The 27348-nt window shown below is 41.8% G+C and overlaps 1 protein-coding gene across 12 annotated transcripts in view; it reads left to right on the forward strand.

The window, feature by feature from the left end:
* The first annotated feature begins 21174 nt into the window (after positions 1-21174).
* The window catches only part of CPQ (carboxypeptidase Q), a 491970-nt gene continuing 485796 nt past the window's right edge, over positions 21175-27348 (forward strand). For 11 of the 12 annotated variants that reach the window (XM_073999150.1, XM_073999151.1, XM_073999146.1 and 8 more), the window contains exon 1: positions 21175-21336. The gene's annotated coding sequence lies outside the window, so the exon portion shown is untranslated. Of the gene's footprint in view, positions 21337-25762; positions 26028-27348 lie in introns of all 12 variants that reach the window. The other variant, XM_073999152.1, reaches the window with a different exon arrangement.

The raw sequence follows: 27348 nt of genomic DNA on the forward strand, positions 1-27348 counted from the left end.
CACATTTTCTTAATCCAGTCTGTCACTGATGGATATTTGAGTTGATTCCAAGTCTTTGCTATTGTGAATAGTGCTGCAATAAACATACGTGTGCATGTGTCTTTATAGCGCATGATTTATAATCCTTTGGGTATATACCCAGTAATGGGATGGCTGGGTCATATGGTACATCTAGTTCTAGATCCTTGAGGAATCGCCATACTGTTTTCCATAATGGTTGAACTAGTTTACAATCCCACCAACAGTGTAAAAGTGTTCCTATTTCTCCACATCCTCTCCAGCACCTGCTGTTTCCTGACTTTTTAATGATCGCCGTTCTAACTGGTGTGAGATGGTATCTCATTGTGGTTTTGATTTGCATTTCTCTGATGGCCAGTGATGATGAGCATTTTTTCATGTGTCTGTTGGTTGTATGAATGTCTTCTTTTGAGAAATGTCTGTTCATATCCTTTGCCCACTTTTTGATGGGGTTGTTTGTTTTTTTCTTGTAAATTTGTTTGAGTTCTTTGTAGGTTCTGGATATTAGCCCTTTGTCAGATGAGTAGATTGCAAAAATTTTCTCCCATTCTGTAGGTTGCCTGTTCACTCTGATGGTAGTTTCTTTTGCTGTGCAGAAGCTCTTTAGTTTAATTAGATCCCATTTGTCAGTTTTGGCTTTTGCTGCCGTTGCTTTTGGTGTTTTAGACATGAAATCCTTGCCCATGCCTATGTCCTGAATGGTACTACCTAGGTTTTCTTCTAGGGTTTTTATGGTATTAGGTCTAACATTTAAGTCTCTAATCCATCTTGAATTAATTTTCGTAAAACGAGTAAGGAAAGGATCCAGTTTCAGCTTTCTACTTATGGCTAGCCAATTTTCCCAGCACCATTTATTAAATAGGGAATCCTTTCCCCATTTCTTGTTTCTCTCAGGTTTGTCAAAGATCAGATGGCTGTAGATGTGTGGTATTATTTCTGAGGACTCTGTTCTGTTCCATTGGTCTATATCTCTGTTTTGGTACCAGTACCATGCTGTTTTGGTTACTGTAGCCTTGTAGTATAGTTTGAAGTCAGGTAGTGTGATGCCTCCAGCTTTGTTCTTTTGACTTAGGATTGTCTTGGCAATGCGGGCTCTTTTTTGGTTCCATATGAACTTTAAAGCAGTTTTTTCCAATTCTGTGAACAAACTCATTGGTAGCTTGATGGGGATGGCATTGAATCTATAAATTACCTTGGGCAGTATGGCCATTTTCACGATATTGATTCTTCCTATCCATGAGCATGGTATGTTCTTCCATTTGTTTGTGTCCTCTTTTATTTCACTGAGCAGTGGTTTGTAGTTCTCCTTGAAGAGGTCCTTTACATCCCTTGTAAGTTGGATTCCTAGGTATTTTATTCTCTTTGAAGCAATTGTGAATGGAAGTTCATTCATGATTTGGCTCTCTGTTTGTCTGTTACTGGTGTATAAGAATGCTTGTGATTTTTGCACATTAATTTTGTATCCTGAGACTTTGCTGAAGTTGCTTATCAGCCTAAGGAGATTTTGGGCTGAGACAATGGGGTTTTCTAAATATACAATCATGTCATCTGCAAAGAGGGACAATTTGACTTCTTCTTTTCCTAACTGAATACCCTTGATTTCTTTCTCTTGCCTGATTGCCCTAGCCAGAACTTCCAACACTATGTTGAATAGGAGTGGTGAGAGAGGGCATCCCTGTCTTATGCCAGTTTTCAAAGGGAATTTTTCCAGTTTTTGCCCATTCAGTATGATATTGGCTGTGGGTTTGTCATAAATAGCTGTTATTATTTTGAGGTACGTTCCATCAATACCGAATTTATTGAGTGTTTTTAGCATGAAGGGCTGTTGAATTTTGTCAAAAGCCTTTTCTGCATCTATTGAGATAATCATGTGGTTCTTGTCTTTGGTTCTGTTTATATGCTGGATTATGTTTATTGATTTGCGAATGTTGAACCAGCCTTGCATCCCAGGGATGAAGCCCACTTGATCATGGTGGATAAGCTTTTTGATGTGCTGCTGAATCCAGGATATTGGTATAAAATTCTCTTTTTTTGTTGTGTCTCTGCCAGGCTTTGGTATCAGGATTATGTTGGCCTCATAAAATGAGTTAGGAAGGATTCCCTCTTTTTCTATTGATTGGAATAGTTTCAGAAGGAATGGTACCAGCTCCTCCTTGTACCTCTGGTAGAATTCAGCTGTGAATCCATCTGGTCCTGGACTTTTTTTCGTTGGTAGGCTATTAATTATTGCCTCAATTTCAGAGCCTGCTATTGGTCTATTCAGGGATTCAACTTCTTCCTGGTTTAGTCTTGGAAGAGTGTAAGTGTCCAGGAAATTATCCATTTCTTCTAGATTTTCTAGTTTATTTGCGTAGAGGTGTTTATAGTATTCTCTGATGGTAGTTTGTATTTCTGTGGGGTCGGTGGTGATATCCCCTTTATCATTTTTTATTGCGTCTATTTGATTCTTCTCTCTTTTCTTCTTTATTAGTCTTGCTAGCGGTCTGTCAATTTTGTTGATCTTTTCAAAAAACCAACTCCTGGATTCATTGATTTTTTGGAGGGTTTTTTGTGTCTCTATCTCCTTCAGTTCTGCTCTGATCTTAGTTATTTCTTGCCTTCTGCTAGCTTTTGAATGTGTTTGCTCTTGCTTCTCTAGTTCTTTTAATTGTGATGTTAGAGTGTCGATTTTAGATCTTTCCAGCTTTCTCTTGTGGGCATTTAGTGCTATAAATTTCCCTCTACACACTGCTTTAAATGTGTCCCAGAGATTCTGGTATGTTGTATCTTTGTTCTCATTGGTTTCAAAGAACATCTTTATTTCTGCCTTCATTTCGTTATGTACCCAGTAGTCATTCAGGAGCAGGTTGTTCAGTTTCCATGTAGTTGAATGGTTTTGATTGAGTTTCTTAGTCCTGAGTTCTAGTTTGATTGCACTGTGGTCTGAGAGACAGTTTGTTATAATTTCTGTTTTTGTACATTTGCTGAGGAGTGCTTTATTTCCAATTATGTGGTCAATTTTGGAATAAGTGCAATGTGGTGCTGAGAAGAATGTATATTCTGTTGATTTGGGGTGGAGAGTTCTATAGACGTCTATTAGGTCTGTTTGCTGCAGAGATGAGTTCAATTCCTGGATATCCTTGTTAACTTTCTGTCTCGTTGATCTGTCTAATGTTGACAGTGGAGTGTTGAAGTCTCCCATTATTATTGTATGGGAGTCTAAGTCTCTTTGTAAGTCTCTAAGGACTTGCTTTATGAATCTGGGTGCTCCTGTATTGGGTGCATATATATTTAGGATAGTTAGCTCTTCCTGTTGAATTGATCCCTTTACCATTATGTAATGGCCTTCTTTGTCTCTTTTGATTTGATGGTTTAAAGTCTGTTTTATCAGAGACTAGTATTGCAACCCCTGCTTTTTTTTGTTCTCCATTTGCTTGGTAGATCTTCCTCCATCCCTTTATTTTGAGCCTATGTATGTCTCTGCATGTGAGATGGGTCTCCTGAATACAGCAGACTGATGGGTCTTGACTCTTTATCCAGTTTGCCAGTCTTGTCTTTTAATTGGAGCATTTAGTCCATTTACATTTAAGGTTAATATTGTTATGTGTGAACTTGATCCTGCCATTATGATTAACTGGTTATTTTGCTCATTAGTTGATGCAGTTTCTTCCTAGCCTCGATGGCCTTTACAATTTGGCATGTTTTTGCAATGGCTGGTACCGGTTGTTCCTTTCTATGTTTAGTGCTTCCTTCAGGGTCTCTTGTAAGGCAGGCCTGGTGGTGACAAAATCTCTAAGCATTTGCTTATCTGTAAAGGATTTTATTTCTCCTTCACTTATGAAACTTAGTTTGGCATGATATGAAATTCTGGGTTTAAAATTCTTTTCTTTAAGATTGTTGAATATTGGCCCCCACTCTCTTCTGGCTTGTAGAGTTTCTGCCGAGAGATCTGCTATTAGTCTGATGGGCTTCCCTTTGTGGGTAACCCGACCTTTCTCTCTGGCTGCCCTTAAGATTTTTTCCTTCATTTCAACTTTGGTGAATCTGGCAATTATGTGTCTTGGAGTTGTTCTTCTCGAGGAGTATCTTTGTGGTGTTCTCTGTATTTCCTGGATTTGAATGTTGGCCTGCCCTACTAGGTTGGGGAAGTTCTCCTGGATGATATCCTGAAGAGTGTTTTCCAACTTGGTTCCATTTTCCCCCTCACTTTCAGGCACCCCAATCAGACGTAGATTTGGTCTTTTTACATAATCCAATACTTCTTGCAGGCTTTGTTCATTTCTTTTTCTTCTTTTTTCTTTTGGTTTCTCTTCTCGCTTCATTTCATTCATTTGATCCTCAATCGCTGATACTCTTTCTTCCAGTTGATCGAGTCGGTTACTGAAGCTTGTGCATTTGTCACGTATTTCACGTGTCATGGTTTTCATCTCTGTCATTTCGTTTATGACCTTCTCTGCATTAATTACTCTAGCTATCAATTCTTCCACTCTTTTTTCAAGATTTTTAGTTTCTTTGCGCTGGGTACGTAATTCCTCCTTTAGCTCTGAGAAGTTTGATGGACTGAAGCCTTCTTCTCTCATCTCGTCAAAGTCATTCTCCGTCCAGCTTTGATCCGTTGCTGGCGATGAGCTGCGCTCCTTTGCCGGGGGAGATGCGCTCTTATTTTTTGAATTTCCAGCTTTTCTGCCCTGCTTTTTCCCCATCTTTGTGGTTTTATCTGCCTCTGGTCTTTGATGATGGTGATGTACTGATGGGGTTTTGGTGTAGGTGTCCTTCCTGTTTGATAGTTTTCCTTCTAACAGTCAGGACCCTCAGCTGTAGGTCTGTTGGAGATTGCTTGAGGTCCACTCCAGACCCTGTTTGCCTGGGTGTCAGCGGCAGAGGCTGCAGAAGATAGAATATTGCTGAACAGCGAGTGTACCTGTCTGATTCTTACTTTGGAAGCTTCCTCTCAGGGGTGTACTCTACCCTGTGAGGTGTGGGGTGTCAGACTGCCCCTAGTGGGGAATGTCTCCCAGTTAGGCTACTCAGGGGTCAGGCACCCCCTTGAGCAGGCAGTCTGTCCCTTCTCAGATCTCAACCTCCGTGTTGGGAGATCCACTGCTCTCTTAAAAGCTGTCAGAGTCGTTTGCGTCTGCAGAGGTTTCTGCTGCTTTTTTGTTGTTGTTGTTGTAGTTTCGCTGTGCCCTGTCCCCAGAGGTGGAGTCTACAGAGACAGGCAGGTTTCCTTGAGCTGCTGTGAGCTCCACCCAGTTCGAGCTTCCCAGCGGCTTTGTTTACCTACTTAAGCCTCAGCAATGGCGGGCGCCCCTCCCCCAGCCTCGTTGCTGCCTTGCTGCGATATCGCAGACTGCTGTGCTAGCAATGAAGGAGGCTCTGTGGGCGTGGGACCCTCCCGGCCAGGTGTGGGATATAATCTCCTGCGTGCCCGTTTGCTTAAAGCACAGTATTGGGGTGGGAGTTACCCGATTTTCCAGGTGTTGTGTGTCTCAGTTCCCCTGGCTAGGAAAAGGGATTCCCTTCCCCCTTGCACTTCCCAGGTGAGGCGATGCCTCGCCCTGCTTCAGCTCTCTCTGGTCAGGCTGCAGCAGCTGACCAGCACCGATTGTCTGGCACTCCCTAGTGAGATGAACCCAGTACCGCAGTTGAAAATGCAGAAATCACCGGTCTTCTGTGTCACTTGCGCTGGGAGTTGGAGACTGGAGCTGTTCCTATTCGGCCATCTTGCTCCGCCCCCTAATAGAAATGACTTTTTCAAGTATGCTTTGTGACTAGGTTTGGCTATGAAATTATGTTTTGTCCAATCAGGAGTAAGCAGAAGTAATGCATGCAACTCCCAGGTCATATTTTTTAAAGAATCTCCCTGCTTTCACTTCTTCTGTCCCCCATACCATATATTGGAATGTGGAGATATGGTGCTGGGGTCCATCTTCCACCATGTGATAAGAACCACACTCTAGCAGCCTGTCTCAACTGGGGTTCCTGTAAGAGAATTAAACCTTCCAGAAAGTGATTTAAGTAATTCTTATCTACACGATTCCAAGGATGGTATAAAGTTATACTATTCTAGATGCATAGAGGAAAAGTTAATTTATAATTATAATGGAGGCCTTAAAGCATTAAAGCTTAATTCTTTCAAGAAAATTACACTGGAAAAGGCTTATTGAGAACGTAGGAGCAGGAAGATAGGAGGAAAGTGGAATTGTGCAGTAACGTGGGACTCAAAAGGCAGGTTGGGTTCAATCTGAAAAGATAAATAAGAGCGCTCTGGTTATTGTCTCTGGCACAACTTTTCGGCTAAGACGGGCCATTTGGACAGAGCAGCAGCTGCAGACCCGGGGAGAACAAACTCTTAAGCGATGCCAGGGGGCGCTTCTCCCATGTGCCTCCTGCCCAGTGTTGTCCCTGACCCTTTTGAGTTAAATATCCTTCTTATCCATGAACCAAAAATTCAGACTGCCATGGAATCAAATGCTTGTGGAAAAGAACTGCCAGATCAAATACATATTAGCAAATGGCTGGTCTTTCTTATGGGAGACACATCTTTTCCCCAAAGGCAAATAGCTGTAGCTGCCAGCAGAGTGGGTGTTAATAGATATCTTGGGGAAATGCTACTTCTGAGACCTATTGGATTTTTGTTTCTCTCCAATAGGGTAATTTTGCAGCATCACAATCCAACCACTGATCTCCCTTCCATAGTTCTTACTAATAGAGACAGGACACACTAGATGTAGCTAGCAGTCAGAGGGTCTTAATTAGCATTGGTGCCTGACGTACAAAGCCCCTACATCACATACAATTCTTATAATCTCTTATAAGATGGAGAGGTACCAAAATAGATTTTTATGAATGAGAAAAGTGATGGCCAGAACATTTTAAATAACTTGGAGAAAGGCACAGTGCTATTAAGTGATAGTCTGTGTGACTCCACAGCTAATACTCTTTCTATTACACCATGCAGTCTCTAAGTACTGGATAAAAATGGTCTCTATGGTAGATTAAACTCTTGTCCCTGAGTTTTCACCACTCCCTCTAATCCACACTCTTTACAAGTGAGTTTGTAGTTTGTCCCACTAAAGGCACAATGGACTTCCCTGCCTATTGACTGTGGACTCAGCTACATGACTTGCTTTAGCCAATGAATGTGGGTGGAAGTTACTATGTACCTACTCTGAGTATGCTTTGTGACTAGGTTTGACTAAGAAATTATGTTTTGGCCAATTGGGAGTAAGCAGAAGTAATGCATGCAACTCCCAGGTCATATTTTTTAAAGACTTATTTTTTAGGACTTAAGGGGAACCCCAATTTCTGCTGCCCTCTGGGGCTTCTGCCATTGCCATGAGAAAAGCATGCCCTGGATAGTCACTTGCTCAAAAAGGATGAGAAGGCCCCTTAGGTATCTGCTTTCCCTTTAGCTTGGGCCCCAGAATGAACATACATGGAAAAGACCCAAGCCCAGCCTACAGGAAGGAACTGAGACCAGACAGACCTGAAGACTGAAGCAGAACAGCCCAGCCAAGTCCAGTCTAGATAAATCCTGGCCAACATGCAGACATGTAAGCAAGAATAAATAAGTATTGTTTTAAGACACTGAGTTTTTGGGGTGGTTTGTTATATACCAACAGCTGGTTGAGATCATCTCTGAAAAATTTTTGCCACTGTGGAAATATATTGCACTGTCCTGAAATTGGAGGAGAGATAATACTATTCTGCTTATAATTCTTAAGTGGCTCCCTATAAGACTTCTTTGTGATAGTCTGTACCCTAAATGATCTCTAAACTTTCTTGGACCTGAAACCTGCCTGATAGTCCACTTCATCTTCTCCTCCGCATATCCATTACTTTAAGCCCTACATGGGTCATGCTGTTTTACACCTCCAGGTCTTTTTGTACTCAGTTCTGTCTTCCTAGAATGTCTTGTCACCTTCTCTGTCTAATTAATTCTAATCATTCCTCAAGATGAAGCTGAAACATCTCCTCCAGGAAACTTTCTCTACCCTCCATTGTGACTTAGATGTCCCCTTAGATGTGCTTCCCTAGACTCTAGCCCTTATCACACCATATTAAAACCAAGTACTTGAAATTCTGGATTTATTTTGAAGGTACAGCCAGCATTATTGGTTGATGCCTTGGATGTAGGTATGAGAGAGAGAGGAGTCAAAATGTTACCATAGTTTTTGGTCTGGGCATCTAGAAGGTTGGAGTTGCCAACAGATATGAAGAAGGCTGCAGGTGAGACATATTTGGACATGTTAAGTTGGAGGAGATGCCTATTAGATATCTGTTTTAATTTGTTTATTGTTACTATCACAGAATACCTGAGGCTTGTTAACTTACCAAGAGGTTTACTTGGCTCATAATTCTGGTGGTTGGAAGATGCAAGATTGCACAACTGCATCTGGTGAGGGCCTCAGGCTGTTCCAACTCAGGGCAGAAAGCGTAAGAGGAGCAAATGTATGCAAAAAGATCACATTGTGAGAGAAGAAGCGAAAGTGCTGAACTGAGGAAGCTCTTTTTAATAACTGGCTCTCTCAGGAACGAGTCCATTCCTAAGAGCAAGAACTCACTCACCCCAGAGGGTGTTAATCTATCCATGGGAGATCTGCCCCCATGACCAAAACACCTCCCACTAGTTTCCACCTGCCAACACTGCCATGTTGGGGATCAAATTTCAACATGAGTTTCAGAGGAGACAAACTATATTCAAACCATAACAATATCCAAGTGGAGAAATGAAGTCAGCAGTTGGATATACAAGCCTAGAGATAGCATGGAGAAGAATACATGAACTCGTTCAAGGTATTAATACATCATAAATGCTCTGTGAATGGCTTGCAAGCCCTAAAAATCTGGTGGATTTTTATTTTCCTCATTTTAAAATGCAAACTAGATACTTCCCAAATGCCAATCAACGGTAGAATGGATAAATAAATGGTGGTATATGTGTACAATGTAGTAATACTGTGTAGCAATGAGAAGGAATGAACCACAGGTATGCACGATAATATGAGTGAATCTCTCAAACATATTTTTAAAATAATAAATTTTTTACAGCCAATCACAGCGGCATCAGACTGTAATTCCAGCTACTTGGAGGCTGAAGTAGCAGGATCACTTTAGTCCAGAAGTTTGAAACCAACCTGGGCAACAGAGTGAGACCCTGTCTCAAAAAAATTTTTTTAACTTTTTTTTTCTTTTTTTTTTTTTAAGAGACAGAGCCTTTCTCTGATGCCAAGGCTAGAATACAGCGGCGTGATCATAGCTCACTGCAGCCTCCAACTCCTGGGATCAAGGGCTCCTCCTGTCTTAGCCTCCTAAGTAGCTGGGACTACAGGTGTGCACCACCATACACAGCTAACTTTTTTTCTTTTTCTTTTTGGTAGAGATGGGATTTCACTGTGTTGCCCAGGCTGGTCTCAAACTCCTGACTTCAAATGATCCTCCTACTTTGGCCCCCCAAAGTGCTGAAATTATAGGCATGAGCTACTATGCTTGGCTTAATTTTTTAAAATTGTAGTAAAAAACATGTAACAAAATTTACCATCTTAACCATTTTGAAGTGTGTAGTGTAGTAAAGCATATTCTATTGTTGTGCAGTGGAACTCCAAATCTTTTTCATCTTGTAAAACTGAAACTCTATACCCATTATATAAGAACTCTTCATTTACTACTTCCTCCAACCCTAGGCACCCTCATTTTGTTTCTATGAATTTAATTACTTTAGATAGCTCATATAAGTGAAATCATACAGTATTTGTCTTTTTGTGACTGGCTTATTTTACTTTCCATAATGTCTTCAATGTTTAGTGCCATCACCTTGATAGTGTCCTCTTGATAGTGAGTGAGTTCTCATGAGATCTGGTCATGTAAAAGTGTGTGGTACCTTTCTCCCAGTCTCTTGCTCCTGATTTTGCCACGTGATGTGCCTGCTCCCCCTTTGACTTCTGCCTTGATTGGAACCTTCCTGAGGCCTCCCCAGAAGCAGAAGCCGCTATGCTTTCTGTACAGCCTACAGAACCATGAGCCAATTAAACCCTTTTCTTTGTAAATTACCCAATCTCAGGTATTTTTATTTATAGCAATGTGAGAACAAACTAATATATGTAGCACATGATAGGATTTCCTTCCTTTTCAAGTTTGCATAATATTGAGGTATAATATGTATATGCTACAATTTGTTCATTCATCCATAGGTGAAATGTCCATTTGGGTTGCTTCCTTCTGCTGGCTATTGTGAACAGTGTTATTATGAACACAGGTGTGAAAATGTCTCTGAGATTCTGCTTTCAATTATTTTGCATATACACCCAGAAATGGGGTTGCTGGATCATATGGTAATTATATTTTTCACATTATGAGGAATTGCCATACTGTTTTCCATAGTGCTATACCATTTCCTTGCCGACACTTGTTATTTTCTGTTGTTTTTTTTTTTCAATGAAGCCATCATCATGAGTGTGAGGTACATCTTATTGTGGTTTTGATTTGCATTTCTCTAATGATTAGTGATGTTGAACATCTTTTCATATGCTTGTTATCTATTTGCATATCGTTTTTGGAAAAATGTCTATTCCAGTCTTTTGCCCATTTTTTTGTTTTTAATTTAAAAACATTTTAATTTTAAAAAGATAGGGTCTTGCTGTTTTTCCTAGGGTGGACACAAACTCCTAGACTCAAGTGATTCTCCTACCTCAGCCTTTCTCAAGTAGCTGGGGATAGCAATGTGAGCTAGTTTTTGTGTTATTTGTTTTTTTGTTTGTTTGTTTTTTGCTGTTGAGTTGTAGGAGTTCTTTATATATTCTGGACATTAACCACTTATTGGATACAGAATTTACACATACCTTCTCTTATTCTGCAGGGAGAAATTTTTACTCTGTTGGTTGTGTCCTTTGATGTATAGAAGTTTTTAAGTTTGATATGGTCCCGTAGGTCTATTATTGCTTTTGTTGCCTATGCTTTTAGTGTAATATTCAAGAAATTATTGCCAAACCCAGTGTCATGAAGCTTTTCTCTAGTGCTTTTTTATCCTAGGAGTTTAATAGTTTTAGGCCTTATATTTAGGTCTTTAATCCATTTTGAGTTAATTTTCCTATATGGTATAATAATGTCAGAGTCTGACCTCATTTCTTACATGTGGACATCTAGTTTTCTCATGTCATTTGTTGAAGACATTGTCCTTTCCCCACTGAGTAGTCTTGGTATCCTTGTCGAAGATCATTTGACCATATATGTGAGGGTTTATTTCAGAGCTCTCTATTTTATTCTGTTGGTCTATATTTCTGTCATTATGCCATCGAACGTATTTTTGAATAAATGAATCCAGACACTAAATGACACTGTATGATTCAATTTATGTAAAATTTAAAAATATTTAAATCTAACCGATGGTATTAGAAATTAGGCTGAGGGATAGCCTTGTGGGTGTAGGTGGTGACTAAAAGGCAGTATGAGGGGGACTTTGGGGGGCACTTGTACTATTCTGTTTCTTGATCTGCATGCTAATTATATGAGTGTGTTAACTTCATGAAAATACACAGATATAGTCATGTACTACATAATGATGTTTCAGTCAACAACAGACCACATATGGATGGTCAACCTCTAAGATTATAATGGAGCTGGAAAATTCCTAATGCCTAGTGACACTGCAGTCATCATATTACTCAAATGTTTGTGGTGACCCAGGTGTAAGCAAACCTATTGCACTGCCAGTCATATAAAAGCATGGCACACACAATTATGTGTAATACATAATTTTGATAGTAATAGTAAAAGACTATGTTACCGGTTTATGTATTTACTATACTAAACTTTTTATCATTATTTTAGAGTGCACTCCTTCTACTTATAAAAAAAAAAAAAAACAGCCTCAGGCAAGTCCTTCAGGAGGTATTACAGAAGAAGGCATTGTTATCATAGGAGATGACAGTTCCATGCATATTATTGCCCCTGAGGACTTTCCAGTGGGACAAGACGTAGAGGTAGAAGGCAGTGATATGGATGATCCTGACCCCGCATGGGTCAAAAAATGTTAGCTATTATTAACATTTATTGAGTAGCTACCATATGCCAAGCTTGCTAGTAACTTTTATAAGGTTAATTAAATCTAATCCTTGAAGTAGGTTTTGTTATTTCCCATTTTATAGATAAGGAAATGAATGTTCAGAGAGGTTATGTGATTTGCCCATGGTGACACAGCTAATAAATGGCAGAGCCAGAGTTTAACTTCTAAGTTGTCTACTGTAAACCCCTGGTTTTCAAATGTTTTGGCTAATATACTTCTTCGCACATTCTTGTAACGTTAAAAAAAAAACCAATAAAATTTCCAACATCTTATAAATATTGACATTTCAACATAAAACTGTTACATCTCTCTTCTAAATGTATCTAATGGAATTTAGATTCTGCAATAACCAGATATTCCCCATGGTACGCTTAAAAAATACCTGAAAAAAACTCTTTAATTGTCAGAAATTTTATGCTGTTCCTTTTCTTCCATAAATGTTGTTTTTCTATTCCAGTGCTCTCCATTCTGGGTTTTAGCTCCCCAGTTTTTATGCTTCACAATATTTTGTTGATTGCCCCATCACAGTTCTCCACAACAAAAAAATACACATTAAAATTTAATTAAAAAAATTTTTGTCCGGGTCCTGAATGGTAAAATTTTTTGCTGAATTGAATTATCATTACCGTTACTAGTATTATATGATTTATTATAACACTACAAATATATTACATATTTAATAAGTAAGTATTGAATGCAAAAAGTAATATATTGAAGGTGAGTCTTCCTGAGGTAGATGAGGGTCACGGGACCTGATGGAACTTAGATTAAAGGAATTATCGAAGTGTCCCTTGGCTTGACACATCTTTTCTTCCTCCAGACAATGCACCTCAGAGAGAGAGAGGATGTGTGAGAAGAATTCTTTCTTTTGAGAAGTGGAAGAAAGGTAATCATGAAAGGTACCTTTTAGGCAAATTTATTTTGGAAAGAGGTAATACGGCATTTGAGGTTCTGGATCCTGAAACTGGTTCTTTACAACTGTCTCTGTCTGGCTGCCCCTTGGAAAGTTCTTGAGCACTATGATGACCAACATCCCTCTTTAATGCCTCTCATCTCCCTGTTATTCTCTATTTCAGTTTCAATGGTAAATTATTGGTCATCCCAGTGAGTACTCCTTGTCATTCCCCTTCTCATTCCCCAGGTGAAATATATTCAGATTTGAAGATGACTCTTGAAAACCAAGGAGTGCCTATGTCCTATTTCTTTTTTTCCTATTAAGATTTTAAAATATTCATTGCATACCCACTATGCACCACACACTATATTAGGTACTTTGATATATATCTCATTATCAAAATTATCACGTGAGATATTTATTATATCCTCCCCCTTTTAAAACATTTTTAAAAATCCTGAAAACCTAGAAGGTTTAATTGACTAGCGATGGCTAATAAGTGGCTGAACCAGAGCCCAAACCTGGGTCTCCCTGTTTCTAAAGCCTTTTTTTGTTTGTTTGTTTGTTTTGAGATGGAGTCTTGCTCTGTCTTCCAGGCTGGAGTGCAGTGGCGCGATCTCAGCTCACTGCAAGCTCTGCCTTCCAGGTTCACACTATTCTCCTGCCTCAGCCTCTCAAGTAGCTGGGACTACCACGCCCGGCTAGTTTTTTGTATTTTTTAGTAGAGATGGGGTTTCACCGTGTTTGCCAGGATGGTCTCCATCTTCTGACCTCATGATCAGCCCACCTCGGCCTCCCAAAGTGCTGGGATTACAGGCGTGAGCCACCTGGCCTAATTTATTTTTTCTAGATGGAGTGCTCTGTCGCCCAGGCTAGAGTGCATGGTGTAATCTTGGCTCACATCAACCTCTGCCTCCCGGGTTCAAGCAATTCTCCTGCCTCAGCCTCCCGAGCAGCTGGGACTACAGGCGTGCACCACCAAGCCCAGCTAATTTTTTTTTTTTGTATTTTTAGTAGAGATGGGGTTTCACCATGTTGGCCAGGATGGTCTCAATCTCTTGACCTCATGATCCACCTGCCTTGGCCTCCCACAGCGCTAGGATTACATGTGTGAGCCATTGCACCTGGCCCTTTTTTTTTTTTTGAGACAGGATCTCACTCTGTCATCCAGGCTGGAGTGCAGTGGTGTGATCTCAGGTCACTGCAGCCTTGACTTCCTGGGCTCAGGTAATCCTCCCACCTCAGCCTTCCAAGTAGCTGGGATTACAGGCATGCACCACTGTGGTGCCCTGGAGACCCAGGACTAGACCTGAATTTCAGGAATAGGCTTTTCTTGAAATCTAGATCTAGTCCCTGGGCCTCCAGGGCAGGTACTGCCTTGCATTGGTGTCCTTTCCTGGGGCAGGAGGTCCCACCTCATGAAACTTGGGTTGTGGCTCAGGCCTCCTCACTGCCAGACTGCTCTTTTGCCTATCAGGGTCCCTTTAACAGCTGTTTGTACTTTCTAATAATCCTGGTTCTGTTCACCAGCATCTCTTTCCTGGGTGACTGCACAGTGCCAGTCTATTCAGTGATGGCAGCCAGAGCGATTTCTCCAAACACTAAATTAAATGCACTGGATGTAAGCCAGTCCAATGTTTTCTATACGGATAAAGCCCTAACCTCGAAACAAAATTGATACAGCCCTGTTTTCAAATGCACAATTCAGCCCTACTAAACTTTCTTCTCCTTCCTTGTCCACACTGCAACTTCTCTCATCTTACCTATTGTTGCCCTACACACGTCTCCACCTTTCAGAATCATTTTTGATTCATGCTTCAGATCTCAGATCTCTGAAAAGTTGCCTGGGTTTTGTGCACCACTCTCTGCCCTGCTAACTTTGATGCCCTTCCAGTGGTGTGCTGGAGCCAGCTGGTACGGGCTCTCGAAGCCGACTGTGCATATCACTTCCCAGCTCCAGTGTTGCATGACATCACTTTGGCATCTTGAAATTGGCCATGATGGAAGTATTGATAGCATGGAAATCAACAAATGGTACAAATGAGAGTTTTATTTAAAAAACCAACAACTTGTTGATAAGCATTTACTAGCACACCACCATGCCCCTTTTATATTTTCATAATGCTCTGAGCACTGTATATTTCTTCATTTGTTCAGTGAATATTTACTGTGTATTATGTGCCAGGCACTGCCCTCTGTACTGAGGATATAAATGTGGGCAAATAATATCGCTCTTGCCATAATGGAGCTTAGAGTTAAAAGGGGGAGACTGCCCTTAGTCAAGTAAGTAAATAAATAAATAAATAAAATATTCAGTGATAATTATGTTAAGAACTAAAAATGCTTTCAAAATGTATAATAGGGTATTTGACCTGTCTAGGAAGGTTTTCCTGAACTAAAATCTGAAGGATAATTTTGAGTTGAGGAAGGAACAAGGTGAAGGAACAGCATTCCAGGCTGAGGGAACTACATGTGCTATGGTTGGAGGGAGCATGCCTCCTAGGAGCAAGGAAATAAGACAAGTTTGGTGAGAAGGGAGTCAGAGAGTTTGGTGTGAGATGCAACTGAAGAGTTAACCAGGAAGTAGGCCATGCAGAGTTTTGTAGGCCCTACTAAGGAGTTTTGTCCTATCCTAAAAGCAGTGAAGTGTTATTTTTTTTTTTCTTTTCTTCAACCTTTAAGTTCAGGGGTACCCATTACTGGGTATATACCCCAAAGAATATAAACCATTCTATTATAAAGACACATGCACACATATGTTCATTGCAGCACTATTCACAATAGCAAAGACATGGAATCAACCCAAATGTCCATCAATGATAGACCAGATAAAGAATATGTGGTACATATATAAAAGCTTCCTTTAGGAGCTCTTGAAAGGCAGGCCTGGTGGTGATGAATTCCCTTAGCATATGTTTGTCTGAAAAGGAACTTATTTCTCCTTCACTTATGAAGCTTAGTTTGGCTGGATATAAAATTCTGTGCTGAGAATTCTTTTCTTTAAGAATGTTGAATATTGGCCCCCAATCTCTTCTGGCTTGTAGGGTTTCCACTGACAGGTCCACTATTAGTCTGATGGGTTTTGCTTTGTAAGTAACTTGGCCTTTCTTTCTGAGTGCCCTTAACATTTTTTCTTTCATTTAGGCCTTGGAAAATCTGATGATTAGGTGTCTTTGGATTGATCTTCTTGTGGAGTATCTTACTGGGGTTCTCTGGATTTCCTGAATTTGAATGTTGGCCTGTCTTGCTAGGTTGGAGAAGTTCTCCTGGATGATATCCTGAAGTATGTTTTTCAACTTGGTTTCATCCCCCTTGTCTCTTTCAGGTACCCCAATCAGTTGTAGGTTCAGTCTTTTTACATCATTCCATATTCTTGGATGTTTTGTGTCAGGCCTCTGAGCCCAAGCCAAACCGTCACATCCCCTGTGACTTGCCTGTATACGCCCAGATGGCCTGAAGTAACTGAAGAATCACAAATGAAGTGCAAATGCCCTGCCTCGCCTTAACTGATGACATTTCACCACAACAGAAGTGAAAATGGCTGGTCCTTGCCTTAAGCGATAATATTATCTTGTGAAATTCCTTTTCCTGGCTCATCCTGGCTCAAAAAGCTCCCCCACTGAGCACCTGGTGACCCCTACTCCTGCCCGCCAGAGAACAACCCCTCTTTGACTGTAATTTTCCTTTACCTACCCAAATCCTATAAAACGGCCCCACCCTTATCTCCCTTCGCTGACTCTCTTTTCAGACTCAGCCCGCCTGCACCCAGGTGATTAAAAAGCTTTATTGCTCACACAAAGCCTGTTTGGTGGTCTCTTCACATGGACGCACATGACATTTTGTTCATTCTTTTTTATTATTTTTTGCTCTATTCTTGTCTGCTGGTCCTATTTCAGAAAGATAGTCTTCAAGCTCTGAGATTCTTTCCTCCACTTGGTCTATTCTGCTATTGATATTTGTGATTGCATTGTGAAGTTCTTGTGTTTTTCAGTTTCATCAGGTCAGTTATATTCCTTTTTCACCTATTCTGGCTATCTGGCTATCAGCTCCAGTATTGTTTTATTATGATTCTTAGCTTCTTTGCATTGGGTTACAACATACTCCTTTAGCTCAACAAAGTTCGTTGTTACCCACCTTCTGAAGCATACTTCTGTCAGTTCAGCCATGTCAGTCTCAGTCCAGTTCTGTGCCCTTGCTGGGGAGGTCTTATGGTCATTTGCAGGAGAAAAGGCACTCTGGCTTTTTGAGTTTTCGGCATGTTTGCGTTAATTCTTTCTCATCTTTGTGGGCTTATCTACCTTTAATCTTTGAGGTTGTTGACTTTGAGGTTTTTGTGGGGTCTTTTTTGTTGATGTTGTTGTTTCTTTGTTTTTCTTTGTTTTCCTGACTGTTTCTTTGTTTTTCTCTTAACAGTCAGGCCACTTGACTGCTGCAGTTTGCTGGAGATCTGCTCCAGACCCCAGTTGCCTCACTTCTTCCTGTATCTGGAGGTATAACTAGTGAAGGCCACGAAACAGCAAAGATGGCAGCCAGCTTCTTCCTCTGGAAGCTTCATCTCAGGTGGTTTCTGATCTGTTGCCAGCCCTCATACACCTGTAGGAGGTGGCTAGAGACTCCTACTGGTAGGTTTCACCCAGTCAGGAGGAACGGGATTAGGGACCCACCCAAAGAAGTAGTCTGGCTGCTTTTTGTAGAGCAGGTGTGCTACACTGGGAGTCGGGGTGAGCAGGGCCCTTATACTCTGGACCACCTGTATTCTCCACAGCTGGCAGGCTGGAGCATCTGAGTCCACTGAACCATAAAGATGGTGGTTGTCCCTCTTCAAGGCAACCTGTCCCAGGAGATATCAAAGCTCTATCCGTAGAGCCCTCATTGGAGTGACTGAAGCCCCTGCAGGGAGGACCCACCCATGAGGAATGGATTGGGGTCCCACTTAAAGAAGCAGTCTGGCTGCAATTTGGCAAGGCAGCTGTGCTACATTGTGGGGGACCCTTCCTTGTGTGGTCCATCTGTATTATCCACAGCTGGCAGGCTGGAATGGCTGAGTCAACTGAACTGCAGAGATAATGGCTTCCCCTCCCTCCAGGAGCTCTGTGCCAGGGAGAGAACAGAGTTCTGTTCATAAAACAATTGCTGGAGGGGCTTAAGGGGGTCCTCTCCAGTGAGGAGGAGTGACTTGGGGTCCCACTTACAGAAGGAGTCTGGCTGCTTTTTGGTAGGGCAGGTGTGGTTCATTGTAGCAGAGGGAACCCTTCCTAGTTCTGACCGTCTGTATTCTGCACAGCCAGGAGGCTGCAGCAGCTGAGTCGACTGAACCACAGAGATGGCGGCTGCCCCTCCCCCTGGGAACTCAAACCTGTCTCAGGCAAACTCCCACCCGCTGCCATTGGCTGTCTGGGATTCCAAGCTGGTGGTCTTAACTTGTGGGGCATCATGTAAGTAGGGCCTGAAGAATGGCATTGCTTGGCTCCCTGGATTCAGCCACCTTCCTAGAGATGGATTTCCTGCCTTGCTGGTGATTGTGGCCGGAGTATGTAAAACTTCTGGGCCTCTTTGTATGTGCCTGAGTGGCTGCTCTGCCAAGACAACACACAGCTCTGTGTATCAGACTCAAGGCTCTGGTGGTGTGGACTCATGAGGGGGTCTCTTGATCCGCAGGTTGCAAAGATTCATGGGAGATGCATGGTTTCCTGGGTTGCACAATCACTCACCACTTCCCTTGGCTGAGGGTGGAGGTGCCTTTGATTCTGTGCTGCTCCAGGGTGGGCTCCCCACCCTGCCCAACTTTTCTTCATTTTGCATGGGCCAGTGGTTTTCCTAGTCAGTCCCAATGCGAGAACTTGGATATTTCAGTTGAAGATACTGAATTCCCTTGCCCCTTTTCATTCCTCTCTGTGAATGCTGCGGGCAGAGGCTTCTAATTGACCATAATGGATTGATCTTCCCGCAGTGAAGTGTTTTAAGAGGAAGAATACGTGGTATCGTGGAAAATCAGCATAGCATCGTGGCTCAGAAATAAGACTCTGCAGCCAGGCAGGTTGTTTGGTTTGGAATTCTGGTCCTGCAACTTACCGGTAACCTCTCTGTGCCTTAGTTTCCTCACAGTTTAAACAGGGATAAAATAATATCTACTTTATAGGTCTATTTGCGAGGTTTTAAAATTCTTGGAATAGTACTTGGCTTATTATACATGCTACAGAAGTGCTTATTCAATTAAATAAATAAAATCATCTTTGGTAAGATAACTCTGAACATTGTATGGTTTAGTAGAGGATGCTGACAAGAATAAATAATTAAAACATATTATGAAGTAAGCATAAAAGGTAGTGGTAACGCAAAGATGAGAATGAGCTCTGCTTTCTGTGATTAGTGTGAGCAGACAAATGTCACTGTACTCAGAAGCTTAAAGCCTAGTGAGGGAAGCTGACATGAATGAAAACCAATGGGAAAAAATGTTAGAGTAGAGGTATAAGCAAGAGTGATTAATTTCAACTTGAAAGCAAATGGGGGAGGTTTCACAGAGAGGGGCCCAGCATATTGGTTGATTGCTTGGGCTCCAGAATCAGGCCAGCTCAGTTTAATGCTGACTTTGTACCTCACTGGTTTTCTGACTTGACATCTCTAATCCTCCATCTCCTTATCTGTAAAGTGGGGATAAATAATAATGATCATAATTTGTAGCTCATAGGACAAATAAGAATTCACAGTTAATGCATTGAAAATCTTAGCACAAGGCACTCAATAAATGTGAAGCTTTTATTATTATTACGAGTTGAAACTTGAGTGGGAAAGAACTTTGTTGGCATTAAACATGAGAAAAGGCCCAGAAGTTGAAAAGCATTTGACATAACGAACAGCAAGTCAGCACCACTTAAACTGTAGTCACCACCGCCAGTCAATGAACAGCTTTTTACTGGTCCATGAACAGGTAAGTATAGAAATTGTGAGTAAACATTTAGAAATAAAAAAAACAACAGCCAAAAATTGAAAAACTAATTTTATGCTTTTTGGGATACTCGTTGTACACTTGTAATAAAAACTGTGCTTGTAGTTTTTGTCTCTTATCTGTTAGCTGGTTTTGAATTGTGTTTTACAGAAATAATGGTCCATGTCAGATTGGAAATAATAAAAACTTTTCCTTTACTGTTGATGGTTGGAGAAAAAAGTAATTCAGTGGGGTTTGATATGGCATCCGAGAGATAATTCTGGAAAGGTGGGTCAGGGCCATGTTTATGAGGACCCTCCAATGCTTCACAGAGTTCACACTTTTTTCGATGGGCAACAGGGCTAGTAAGGTTTAGAGGGATTGTTAACCGAAGGTGAGTGGACTTTCCACATTTTGTGTTTTTTGGTTTTTTTTTCCCCCAGCGAGCATGTGCTTTTTCTTTCTTTTCTTTTTAAATTAAAAGTTCTGTTTTGTTTTTTTAGTTAAGAGGAGAGACTGGAACTGCTCAGTGTTTCACAAAGATAACTGTTTGTATTTGATAAGAGTTTCCTTAAACAAAGGAATTTGCACTTATCAAAACATAAAGCATTGAAAACAATGAGCACATACTCTGTGACCAGAACGCGTGTGACTTGTTGAGATAAGCCACACCAGGTAATCAGATGAGTCTCCTTTCTTCTTGGGCACCCTCATATAACTAAGGCACAAGCGAAAGAGAAAAGACTCTTTCTGATTTCTCAGTTCAGGTCATCTCTTCTGCCTTCCATCATCACCGCCTAACAATCCTACACCTGGCAGGATGGGAAAACGGTTTAATAATCGCTTCCCTCTGGGAGGCGTTTGACAGCTCAGAAAGCATGGCCTTTACTCAGGCTCAGAGAAACACAAAAACCTTTCACGTTTTCCTTTCAGCTTCGCAGCCCGGTCCTTCTCTACCTGCACGGGCACCCATCGAAGCACAGGACCCTTCTGCCAAGCCATGCGCCTTCTCAGGCCCCTGCCGCCCGCCTTGCCTCTGAGGCTGTGCTTCTGAAAAGCACGCGGCCCTGGCCTGCGCACCACCCAGTCTGAGGGAGACGCCCCTGCACGAAGGAGTCAGGCCTAGGGGCTCCGGACCCAGGGCGACACTCAATTTTCTAACAGAAGCCACAGCCCAGAAGCTGAGCAGCCTTCCGGCCGATCTGTGTCCCTAAGGTCGCCCTCGGAGGGCGAGTGAGACCCCCCGAGGCGTTCCGGAGGTGGTGCCCGGCCCCCGAGTCAGGTCTTTGCCCCGCCTCTCGGTCCGCGGCCTTGCCGGCAGGCAGGGCTGCAGTCACGGGGCGGCGCGGAGGGCCCCAGCCTGGTCAGGGGTGTGGCCGCCGCCACCGTAAGGCTAGGCCGCGAGCCCGGTCCTGGGAGCCGCCTCCGTCGCCGCCGTAGGAGCCGCCCCATCAGGTGCGTTTGCAGCAGACCTGGCAGTGCCCGCGGGCGGCTGGACCGAGGCCTTGGCTCCTACCCGTGGCGGTCGGGCGGGCTGAGGCTGCAGCAGGCCAGGGGCGGGGGCAGACGGGGACAGACTTCCAACACCGCTCATTCGGGGGAGTGACGGGAGGAGCTGGCTGGGGAGCGGCGGGTTGGCAGCCTGTGGCTGCCCCTTCGTGACACTGGAGGCACCGAGCCTAGAAATGGGGAAGCTGTGACGTGGGGGTGGTGGAGGATGCTGCGGGACAGCAGCGAGCACGGCCCTCAGCCGTCCTTCCCAAGACGGTTTTACTTCCCGTCACCAACAGGGCTCAGCCCCAAGCCCCCGCTTCACCCCCCATCTGCAAACATTCCTGGTCCCCCTGAGCCTCCAGTATGCTTTATGCAGTTCTTTTGGGGTTCCTTTCGCATTTTACCGTGTACTTTCGCTTTTGATGCGTCTAGTTTCTGCTACTAGACTCTCCTGGAATCTAAGTTCCATGAGGGCAAAGTCCCATCTGACTTAGGACTCAGAGCTACTCGATAAGTAATTGGATGAGTACCTATGCCGCAGAACTGAGTGAATTAACAAATGAGTAAGTCAGTGAGTGCATATGAGATCGAACTGAATGAATCAGTGCATGAGTGAAAATAAAGATATATGAAGTGGAAGCAGTGAAGATGCAGGCTTACAACTCCTAGGTTTTGATAGCTTTCCAAAAAGTTGTGTAAATGTTGCACTTTTGCAAATGGAGGCATTCTGATTGGGACCACTTAAAAAGAGTTCTATTCTATGCTGTTAAAATAATCTCCAGAAACGCCCCCTGGTATTTCCATTTTTGGTGGACTTGGCTTTATGTGTTTGCTTACAACAAAATATGCCTAGGTTTTTTCTTGCTTGTGTTTTGTTCACTTCTACTTTGGACGTTTAAAGAATCATTGTCACTATAATATTTCATTCATTTCTTAAAGATAAGGGTGACTGTAAAGGCAGAACCATATGATTCTGACTTGTTCGTAAAACCAGGCGTTTCTTTTGAATTCAGAGTTATTAAGAATCTTGTCTGTTTTCCTGAGACAGGTGCTGGCTGATTTGCAGGTGACTGGAGAAGGCTACATAGGGCCCAGAGAGACATTATCTGTTTGTAAACACATAGGCTTAGCACACAGCTTTAATACAGTTGGTCACTGCAGCAGTTCTTAGTTTCCAGGCCCAGGTTCCAGAAGAGCCGGATGACCTTGGACTTGCCACTTGATCTCTGTAGGTTTTAATTTCTTAATCTCCAAAATGAAGGTGTTTAGCTAGGGACCCTTCCTGAGTTAAACCTTTGGGATTCTTTTTTATCAGGGTTAGAAGGTGAAATTACCGATGATTTCCTGAAGTTCTGCTTACTTCACCTCCTCTGTTTGAGATTCCATAGCATTTTGCCTCTGCTGTCTTCTCTGCTATTTACAACTCATTTCCTTTCTTCTCCACATCTGCAATAAGAAAGCCTGGGAGCTCAAGATAAGTATAATAAACCCTAGGCTGGTGGGGAGAAAGGAGGGCAAGATTTTCTTCTACATTGTCACAGGCTCCTGGTCCTGGGTCTGACTTGTTTCCAGTGCAACCTAGTCTGACAATGCTATATATTCCCAGTGTATCCGGGGAACTGCATCCCTATTTCTTTGCATGCATTTGAGATTAGTTATCATGGATCACATTTTGGAGCTGGAAGGACCTTGGAGATTTTTTAAAGGCACTTCAAAAGTCATTATACATACGTATTTAAATATTTTTGCATGCTACATTTAACAAACACAAAGTTCCAAATGTGTTAAGTAAAATGAAATTAATGTTACCTACTTCAGTTAATTCAAGTTTATAAGGAGAAGTGGAATACACGTGTTGCTTGGTGAAAAGGGCCAACCCAAAGAGCCAGTTATGAGGTCATGTGTCATACAGGCATGGAATGTTACAAAGCTGATATTTATGGGGCACTGACCATACACCAGGCACTGTTATATTTAATCTTTTTACTTATATTGCCCCATTTAATCGTCACTATATACCTAAGAGCTAGATACTATGGTAATTCCTATTTGACCTTCTTAACTAGAAACAGCACTTGGAAAATGGGACAGTTAGGACTTAGAACTCAAGCAGATGGAAACAGGGTTTCTCCCAGAAACAAGACAATCTTGCCAGGAAAGACTGTGTGACTTTGAAGAATGTGGTCTCTGTGTGTGTTCAAGCATATATACAAACCCTGCGTTATTTGGGTAACTGAATTTAGAATGAGAGTACAGGATGAAATGATTAAGACTGAATTATAAGGGAGTTGGTTGTTTTATCATTTTGAAAATTATTGAATTCCATTGAGATTCTAGGAGACTCTGATACTTTGACCTAGGTGCCCATGCATCTTAATTTTAAACGTATTCAGACTTACCAATTTAGGGAATATAAAATGAGTGGCATCAAGAGTTGTCATCAGTGAATGGCACTTAAGGGCTTTGAACCATGAGTGCCAAGCAGTGTTGTTTCTTGGACTAGCTTTGTGCCCTTGGTAAGACACTGCCTTCCAACCTCCTTCTTTATAAGACCAACAATCCCTAGTATAGACAAAGAACAATGCCTGCATCTGTGTAATCCAGAGACAAGAATGCAGGATGGGTTTCCAGAACTCTTATAATTAATTGATGAGAGCAGAAGAGGAAAAGAGAGGCCCATAAAATAAGTGGGAAATTATTTTGTTTCTTTTTTGTCAGCCAAGTTTAGCCCCATGGAAAGCAGAGACCAGTTGTGGCCGCCTGAAAAACTAAGAGCTGATGCCAGTTTGATTTAGCTCAGGAGGCTGAAACTTTCTGCCCCGAAGGCTGGTGTGATGGAATAGACCTTCCCATTGCTCACAATATTATGAAAAAAACATTAAAGCAACAATTTTTATTACTTGCCCTGAAGCTAGAGCTTTAAAATGTACTTTATCCTCCTACCCTCCCTGAACCACTTAACTTTTAAAAACAAACAACCCATTCATGTGTTTGTTATAGTCACATTATTAGTTCTTTCTCTTTATTCCTGGGCCCTTTTCTTTAATGCAGTGAAGTATCTGGAGGGGTGTACCTCTGGATCTCTGGAATTTTCCTTTAGTTATTTTATTCAGAAAATATTAATTTCAATAACCGTTTATTGAGTGTGTACTATGTGCCGGATAAAGATGAATGAGAACAAATTTAAATAGGAGAGTGACCCATCTGCAAACAATTGCACCACAGGGTAATGTGGAAGTAGTGGTCACTCACTCTTCCAGGAAAGAGGTGTGATTGGAGCTCAGAAAGACTTTGCAGAGAAGGTAAATTTCAAACTGTATTTCAAAGCCTGAAGACCAAGCAGAGGGAGAAGGGTATTCCAAGAATGGAGAACAACAAGAGCAAGGAAAAGGACGCAAGTAGGAACATGGCATTCTTCGGGAGATGGGACTTCAGTGTGGCTGTAGGGAGGTCTGGTAAGGCTAGGGCCAGACATTGATGGTCCTTGAATGTCATGTTATTTAAACTTTATCACAGTCTAGATAATCCTTTTCAGCATTATTTTTGTTTTGTTTTGTTTTGAGACAAGGCCTCTCTCTGTCACCCAGGCTGGAGTGCCATGGCAAGATCTCAGCTCACTGCAACTTTCGCTTCCTGGTTCGAGTGATTCTCCTGCCTCCGCCTCCCAAATAGCTGGAACTACAGGCGCATGCCACTACAGCCTGGCTAATTTTTGTATTTTTAGTAGAGACGGGGCTTTGCCATGTGGGCCAGGTTGATCTCGACCTTCTGGCTGCAAGCTATCTGCCTGCCTTGGCCTCCCACAGTGTAGGGATTACAGGCATGAGCCACTGTACCTGGCTGTTTTCAGCATATTTAAGCTGAATTTTAAGCAGAGGAGTGATATGATTGGATTTTCTTTAGAAAATAGCTACAGTAATGTTTCAGAAGAACTGGGGAATGAAGAGCCAGAAGGCCACAGGAAAATGAAGATGCTATTGCCATAGTTCTCATGAAATAGGATAAGGATCTAAACTAAGATAGGTTTGAGAGGCTTTTTGAAAACAGCAGGATTAATGACTAGCTGGATATGGGAGATATGTTTAAAAATAATCTGAGGTTTTGGAATTGCTTAACTGGGTGAGTGGAGATGCCACTAATGAGGGTAAGAAATGTAAGGTGAGGAAGAAGTTTCGGGAGAAAGACGGTGAGTGAGCGGAGGTAGCTGTGGAACATACAGGTGGAGATCCCAGGATATAGCCTTTTCTGTAGCTGTGCTGTGATGTCACACAGTCAAGACCTCAGCCAAACATTACAATAGGGTCTCGGTCTAAAAAGACACATCAGTTTAATAACTCACTTAAAAAATACATCATACTTATCTAATGACCATTACATTATATTTCAGGTGAGTTCTTAGAGAACTCTGATTCTTGTGTAAGTGCCAGTAAAGGAAAGAAGATTGGAGACTCAAACAATGGGGCGTTATTATAAGCTGCCAGAAGAAACTGAAAAAGAGAAATACAGACCAGAGTGGTTCAAAGGAACAAAGATAAGGAAATGGCAGGAGTGTTGCAGAGAGCGGTGGTTTCCAAAGACACAGGTATAGGCAGATATGAAATACGGAAAAGAAATTTGAGCTGGCGCTTCCAAATAATTGTACTTCTTTAATGGTAAGATATCACAAGCTTTGATTTCTCATCTTATTCAGTTTGTCAGGAAGAGACAAACAGGAGATTGTTCAGAGGTGTGGGTGCTGGGCAGAGGGCTTGATCTCATTTTGCAGAGAAAGTGTTTGGAGACTTTGAACTAAGCAAAGAGTAACAGGGAAAGTAAGATAAAAATGAAAAGGATAATGATTTGGAGAAATTTTCCAGAAAATTTAAGTAATTCTATGACAAACCGGTGTTAACAAAGAAAAAGGCAGATCAATGCAGTGTTCTCTTGATGCAGTGGTATTAGACTTCCTTGGAGAAAAGATTCGCATAGCACCTTATATTTAAAAAGCAATTTTATATTTGTTTGTTATAAGAACCTAGGAAGTAGGTGCACCCAGGCCTTATTATCTTTCTTTTATAAACTAAAAATCTGGCATGAAGGAGGCTACAGTTTGTCTCATGGCTCAGATGGCTCAGATCCCGTGGCTGGCAGGGACTCAGAGCCTTCTGACTTTGGGTCCATTGCTTTGTCCATTGTATCGAAGCCTTGTCTTACCTTGGAACCTTGGCCTGCTGCAGTGTGTCCCCTCCTTCCCTTACCGTATCATATCACGGAAATGTAAAAGTAAAGCAGGTGGTATTTGAACACCAAAAGAGCCAAGATCTCTGCGGAGACAGACAGTGACGTGAAAGGATCCTTAGCACCGATTATGCTATATACAATGGGGATGTTCATGAAGGGTGGTGCATAGAGCCTATCTATGTAAATCAAATGACACTTTCAATGCGGTAGGGGAGTCCACAATATCAAAGTGTTATGATTAAATTTTTTATGAGGCAAATAATCCCTTTATAAAATGAACAGTCACTCCTTGTTTTATTATCTGAATAAATCCAGACTTTCAAATACGGGGTTGACTTAAGATAGTAGCCTACATCTATATTTATCATATGTGAAGATTTTTCTGACTTGGGTATTGAATAGGAAGATGGGGATCTGCTGCTGGATCCTCTAATTGTTAGAGACCATTTAAAATATAATGGACATCATGACTCGTAGTTAAATCCATCCAGCTACCTTTACTGTTTACCAAGTACCTAACAGGTAGGCCATTGGATGGGGCAAAACTCAGCTGGGAAATGGAAAACAAGCCCAGCACTGGCACTGCCTTCAGTCTGACAGTTAGACCACAAGAGAGTCATAAATGTAAATTCACCAATATAGTGAGCCAGGGTAAGAAAACCAGAAACTCTTATGGTCCTGGAATTCTACATCAGTATTAAAATGAAACCAAGTATATTTCAAAGCAAAGACCATTATATTAGACCCAGAGTT

This window comes from Macaca fascicularis, chromosome 8 (genome assembly GCF_037993035.2).
Source record: "Macaca fascicularis isolate 582-1 chromosome 8, T2T-MFA8v1.1".
NCBI classification, from domain to species: Eukaryota; Metazoa; Chordata; class Mammalia; order Primates; family Cercopithecidae; genus Macaca; species Macaca fascicularis.